The sequence below is a fragment of the Prionailurus bengalensis genome, chromosome A1 (genome assembly GCF_016509475.1).
Source record: "Prionailurus bengalensis isolate Pbe53 chromosome A1, Fcat_Pben_1.1_paternal_pri, whole genome shotgun sequence".
In the NCBI taxonomy this organism is placed as follows: Eukaryota; Metazoa; Chordata; class Mammalia; order Carnivora; family Felidae; genus Prionailurus; species Prionailurus bengalensis.
This window is the reverse complement of record NC_057343.1, coordinates 197508920-197514919: the sequence shown is the minus strand read 5'-3', so window position 1 is coordinate 197514919 and position 6000 is coordinate 197508920.

The following is a 6000-nucleotide window of genomic DNA, read 5'->3' as shown; positions in this document are numbered from 1 at the left end:
AAGCGTGGACACCGAAGGGCTTGTGGTGGGCCTCAGTTACCCTAGTGACCTTGACCTTTAGGGAGACCTTTCTTTGGTTGTACACTGCCCCCTCCTGGTGGGTCCTTCTGCAATGTGGCTCCTCCTGGACCACGCGGCCAAGCGAGGCCCCCTCCTTGCAAGGCAGAGTTGACTGTGCTGAGGTGACACGCTGAGGCAGTCAGGGAAGTCACCGTTAAAGAGGTGGTGTTTGCACTTGGCTTTGAAGAATGACCAGACAGGGATGAGCTTGAATGCCTATCAGGCAGCTGTGATTTATTCTCCTGGTCAGCGGTCCACCCAGAGGAGGTTTGATAAGCAGGGGAGAGATGCGATGCCAAATGCAGTGTGGAGAATGGACAGGGAAGGGGGGAGCAGGGCAGATACAGCTGGAGGCAAGGGACGTGTGGCAGTGGTCCAGGGAAGTGGGGTAGGGCCTGCCTCGGCCTCTACCCCACTGGGACCTCACCAGGTTAATTCCTGCCTCTGGCCTGTTTCCTTACCCGTGAGAGGAGAAAGCCAGGCTCCATGTTCTCCAAAGACTCTCTTCCAGCTCTGAGAAATAAAACCACGTAAATCAGAAATTATGTCGATGAGGTTGTGAATGGCTCCACCCTTTTGGCAGTTAATCCGGCTTTAGCTATTAAAATAAACCAGAGCATCCCCTCTGGCCTACTTTCATTCCATTCTACAAAAATTAAAGCTCCAGTCTGTAAGGACGTATTTACCAGGGTGTTAGAGCGGTGCTGTCGTATTAGCCAGAAAATGGGAAGTGAATAACCTAGGCCATGCATGCTATCTCCCCCCTCTGTCCGTCAGGAGTCCCCCGACCCTGTAGCCGGTGTCCATCCAAGCCCTGCCCCGCACTCACCAGCTTCAGGGCCTGGGCCTTAACTCGCTGAGCCTCACTTTCCTCCTCTGTAAACAGGGCAGGGAACCAGTTACCTGCTCCATAGCGTGCCCTGAGGGCCAAGCCAGGAAGTGCTCCCCACAGCACAGAGCCGGCTCATGGTTCAGGAGCTGCCACTCTTACTCAAAAGGCTGTGGCAGACCCCAGCGTCTGGAGAAATGGCTCTGATATATCACTAAGGGAAAAGCGTGAGTTGCAGCGAGAAAGAGAAGAGTGATGAAAACGCACAAACGGGAAGGGAGGATTAAAACCCTATGCAGGGTGTCTGTCTGCGTTGGTCCGAGGGAAGGGAGGAGGTGAAGGGACTTGACCCCAGGCCCCTGAGGTTACCAGCCCATTAGGGGAGGTTCTGGAGGGGCAGGGCAAGTGGGCTGGGAGTGGATGAGATGGAGGGAAGGACTAACTTGGTCTTTATACATCCCTGAATTGTTTGACTTACGATTTCAGTAATCACTTTTAAACCTTTTGTAAACCGTTAAAATCTCCGATGAGGCTGAAGAAAAAAGAAAGCAAGAAATTGTCATCCAGGGAGAGGGAAGGAGGCTATGGGAAACCTCCCGGCCCAAGTGATTTGGCCCAAGGCTAACCCATTGTTACAGTGAATGAAGGGGACATCTTTGGGTCCAGGGGGCAAAGGCAGTCTTCCCAGATGGGCTCCTCTCTTGAGAGTTCCAGTGCCAGAAGGGCCTTTGTCTAACCTCTTCAACCAAAACAATTGTTGAGGATCAGAGAGGGCAAGAGACTGGCCCAAGTTCACACAGCAGAGCCTGGCCAAAAAGGCAGTTTCCTGACTCCTGGCTCAGTAGCCACCACCCTACATGATGCTACCTTCCAACTCTGTGCAGGAGCCATCCTTCTGGGGAAAGAAGAATATCATGTCCCACCTGCTTAACTTCTTTCCGCTCCGCTGACAGTCCTTTCTTCTCTCATTTCCTGAGTGCCCTCGCTGTGCCCTGCTTGAGAATTCAAGGTGACTAAGGCATGCTGCTTACCCGAGAGGCACTCATCGTCAAGTGGTCTGGAAGCTTCTGGTTTCTACCACTAACAAAGACATCTTTTTCTAACTGGTAAAAAAAAAAAAATGCTCTGAGGCTAATTTTTTTTTTAATGTACTGTTTTGTTTGCTGCTGTCTTAATTGTTGCCATGTTATATTTTATCAGTTTAATGTTTTAATTTTGTGCTTGGGCGCTGAGGCAATTCAGTGAAGGGTATCATTCAGAAAATCAAGAAAATAAAAAAAAAAAAAATTGTCCACAGAAGAGGAAGCCTCCCAGGAGCTGAGGACAAAGCATAAGTGTCTGAAACGAATTTTATTAGGAACAAAACAAAATCAAACAACCTGTTGCCAGACAGAAGGTATTAGACCATCCTGGTTTTGGTTTTGTTTTTAATTTAATATCAGTTCTTCATTTTTCCCAACGTCAGCACAAGAGTCATCATCCCGTTCCCTTTACATTGCCGTCTAGAAGCTTCCCCATTTCTGCTTCCAGGCCTGTACTCACAGTGTGTGTCCTGCCTGATCTGCCCTCTTTCTTCTTCAGGAGATAGGCTATATGCTCTAACCACCCTTGTGTTTGCCAATATTTGTTGACAGGTGTTGGGATAACACAGCCAGCAAGACAACCCCAAATCTGCCTTCAGGGTATTTATATCCTACAAAGGTGTTCATTCTCAACGGGGGTGATGATACCACAAGGGAGTGAAAATTAGTTCTTGGAGCGGTGAAAAACATCTTTGGTTTCTCCCAAAGATTTGTATGTTCATCAGCCTGTTGACTAGCTCAGTCAGTGGCCCATCCAGCCACCCAGTCAGGAACCTGGGCATTGCCATCAGTTTGAGTCGTCAACCATCTCCCAGCTCAGGTTGCTGGTTATCAGCCTCAGGGTCGCCCAGACCGCAAAGGCTTCCCCTCTCTCCCTGCAAACTGACTCCGTCTGTCTCCACTTCCCTCCCTGCCCAGAGCCCAGAGGTTGGGCGCCTCTCTTGCCAACACTTTAGACCTCTGTGCCCCTTTCCCCCACCCATCTGGCAAAACCCGAGGCCTCCGGATAAACCCCACTAAGTACTTTCCCCCGGCCTGCACCTGGGTGGGAGAGCTACGAAGGGGGATGTCACTCAGCGGGATGGGACAGGACACACATAAATTAACGGTCGCCAGCCTCAACTGGGTTGTCAACACTGGGGATTTTGTGGGCAAGTTTGCTTCTCAACTCAGAATGCTCATTCTCCTCCTTCCTCCAGACTCTTCACCACCTCTTCCTCGCTCTCAGCAGAAGACCTTGCCTCCCACTTTGCAGAAAAAATAGAAGCTCAAGATGAAATCTCCCTTAACATCCCACTACAAACCTACATCTACATCTGCACCCGTCCTCTCTTTGTTCCTTCTTTTGGTTTTAGAGAAGTCATCCCTCCCCCTCTCTGAGACCAACCCCTCCACCCACGTGCCTGATCCCTCGCACATGCCCGTGAACATCACTCACTGATTTTCTCCCCTATTCCCTACACCCCTAATTAAACTCTCTCCCCTTGATCTGCCTTTAAACAAACCCAGCTCTCTTGCGCCTTAGAACACACCTCCCCCAACACGCACACACTGACCCTGTCACACTGTCTCTCTCGTCCGCTTCACTCAGAAACTTTCCAAAAGACCCACAACCTCCCTCATCCCGCCTTCAGTCATCAGACCACTGCCACCTGACTTTCCCCATCACACCACAGAAGTGGAACTCCCGAAAGCCATCAACAATCGCCATACCTGTCATTAACCCAACGCTCCTGGCTCTCTCCTCACCCCATCTGACTTCTTAGAGCATTCCCCATGGGCTCGCCCCACTTTCCTGAAGCTCTGTCCTTGCCTTCCTTCCCTACACCCACGGTCCTGGGTTTTCTCCTGTCTGTTCACTCCTTCTCAGTCTTTGCAGACACAACCTCCTTTGTGCAGCCCTAACCTGTGGGTTCACCTCTGAGCTCCATCCCGGGTCCCCCTTCTCTCCTCTGCCCCTGTTCTGCTCCCTGGGCAATCGGCCCTCATCCACAGCCACGATGAGCATCTCTCTACTGACAGTTCCCCGTCTTCACGGGAGTCCAAACCCAGGCTTCCAAGTGCCTACTCAACACCTGGACTCGACGTCTCAAAAGCATTGCAAGCTCCACGTGGCTAAAGTGGAACTTGTGCTTTTCATGTCCCCCTCACCACCCTCCCCTCCTCGCTCTGCCCCCACCCCAGTCCTCTCCCAGCGGTCTCTCTTTCGCAGGGAAAGTAGCTGCCTGCCAGGCTGCACAGAAACCTCAGAGTCCATCCTGACACTCTCTCTCCATTCCAACACAGCTCGATGACAATTTTACTTCCTGATGACTCTGGAATCTTCCACCACACTCCACCTTCACTGCCACCAGCATCACCCCATTATATTCTCTCTGGATGCCTGCCTGTGCTCCTACCCCTCACTTGGCTTCCAGCATGTACACATACACACCCTACTGCACCCTCCACTGAGAATTCACACAGGTCACATTAAAATGAAAAATCATCCTGTCCTTCTTGGACCTACACTGTCAAGTGGCTTCCTATCATACTTAAGATGAAAAGAAAGATCCTTAATGTGGAACCTGCCTCTGCCCACCTTCCATATTCCCCAATCCCCCTGTTCCTCTACACCCTGCTACCAAGGGCCGTTCTCGCCTCTTCTCTAAGCTGCACCTTCTGCCTCAGGCCCTTTGCACTGGTTCTTCCCTCTTCCTAGGAGTCTTCCCCTCCCATCCTCACCTATACATAGTTCATATTTCCTCACAAACAGCACTTCCTCAGGGAGTCCTTCCCTAACCCCTCCTTCCTGTTAAATGCTCTCACAACAATGGTTAACATACATAGAAGCACAGCACTATTGTTCGGAGCCCTTCTGAGCATTTCTGTTTAGAAGGCAGTTACTCCTCGTGACAACCCTATGATGTAGAAAGTATAATTATCTCTATTTTACAGATGAAGAAGCTGAGGCACAGAGAAGTTATGTAACTCATCCAAGGTTCCCTAGTGAACAAGAAGCAAAGCCAGAATCTGAACCCTAGCCCTGTGACTCCTGCCCTGTGTTTACTGTTCTGTAAGAAAACTCTATCCTTTTCCTATCTGCATGTCCTCGCTGTTTGTAACAATGTGTCTGTATGACTGTTTGTTTAGCGTGTCTCCAGCGTGTCTCCCGCTTTAGACTCTAAGCTCTGTTGGGGTGAAGATTACTTCATCCCCCATAGTAGGTGCTCAATAAATATTTTTTGGTAAATGGCTGAATGCAGACTCGTCTCCTCCCCCTTTCTCACTCACTGCATTCAGTCACCTAGCCCTGGCCCTGGTTCTTCCCAGAGCAGCAGTAACCCTAGGAGGTTCAGTTATGTGTTTATGTGCATCCTAAAACTGGAAGGAAAATGTTACGTCTGTACACATTCAAAATTTTCTACAGCAGGGTGCCTGGGTGGCTCAGTCCGTTGAGCATCAGACTTGATTTCAGCTCAGGTCATGATCCCTGGGTCGTGAATCGAGCCCTGCATTGGGCTCTGTGCTGAGTATGGAGTCTGTTTAGGATTCTCTCTCTCTCCTTCTGCCCCTCTGCAAAAAAAAAAAAAAAAAAAAAAAGGGAAAAAATATTTTTAATTCTCTACAGCAAAGTCTAGGTGGTTCATGCTGTCTCCAGTTTCTCAATGGGTTCATGAAGTTAAAAAGAACTGATGCAAATATTCCCCAGCCTACTTCATCCTCTCCCTGCCAACCTCTCCTCAACAAGTACAACAACCTTACATCTAGTTTTTATTCTCCACGCATCCATCTCTGCATTTTGATGATAGCAATCTTTTAAAAACACAAACCCAGGTCACCCTCCTACATAAAACCGGAGATTCTCTATCACCCTTGGAACAAAGTGCAGGCTCTGCTGGGCAGGAGAGGGTGCTGTAGGGCCTATTTCTTCCCCCATCCTCCTGTGTCCTTACTCTTCCCTCTTTCCCACAACTACAGCCCACCAGCACAGACTGAGTTCTATGTTTGGGCTTCCCAGCCTATACCGGGTGGTTTCTCCTGTCTGTA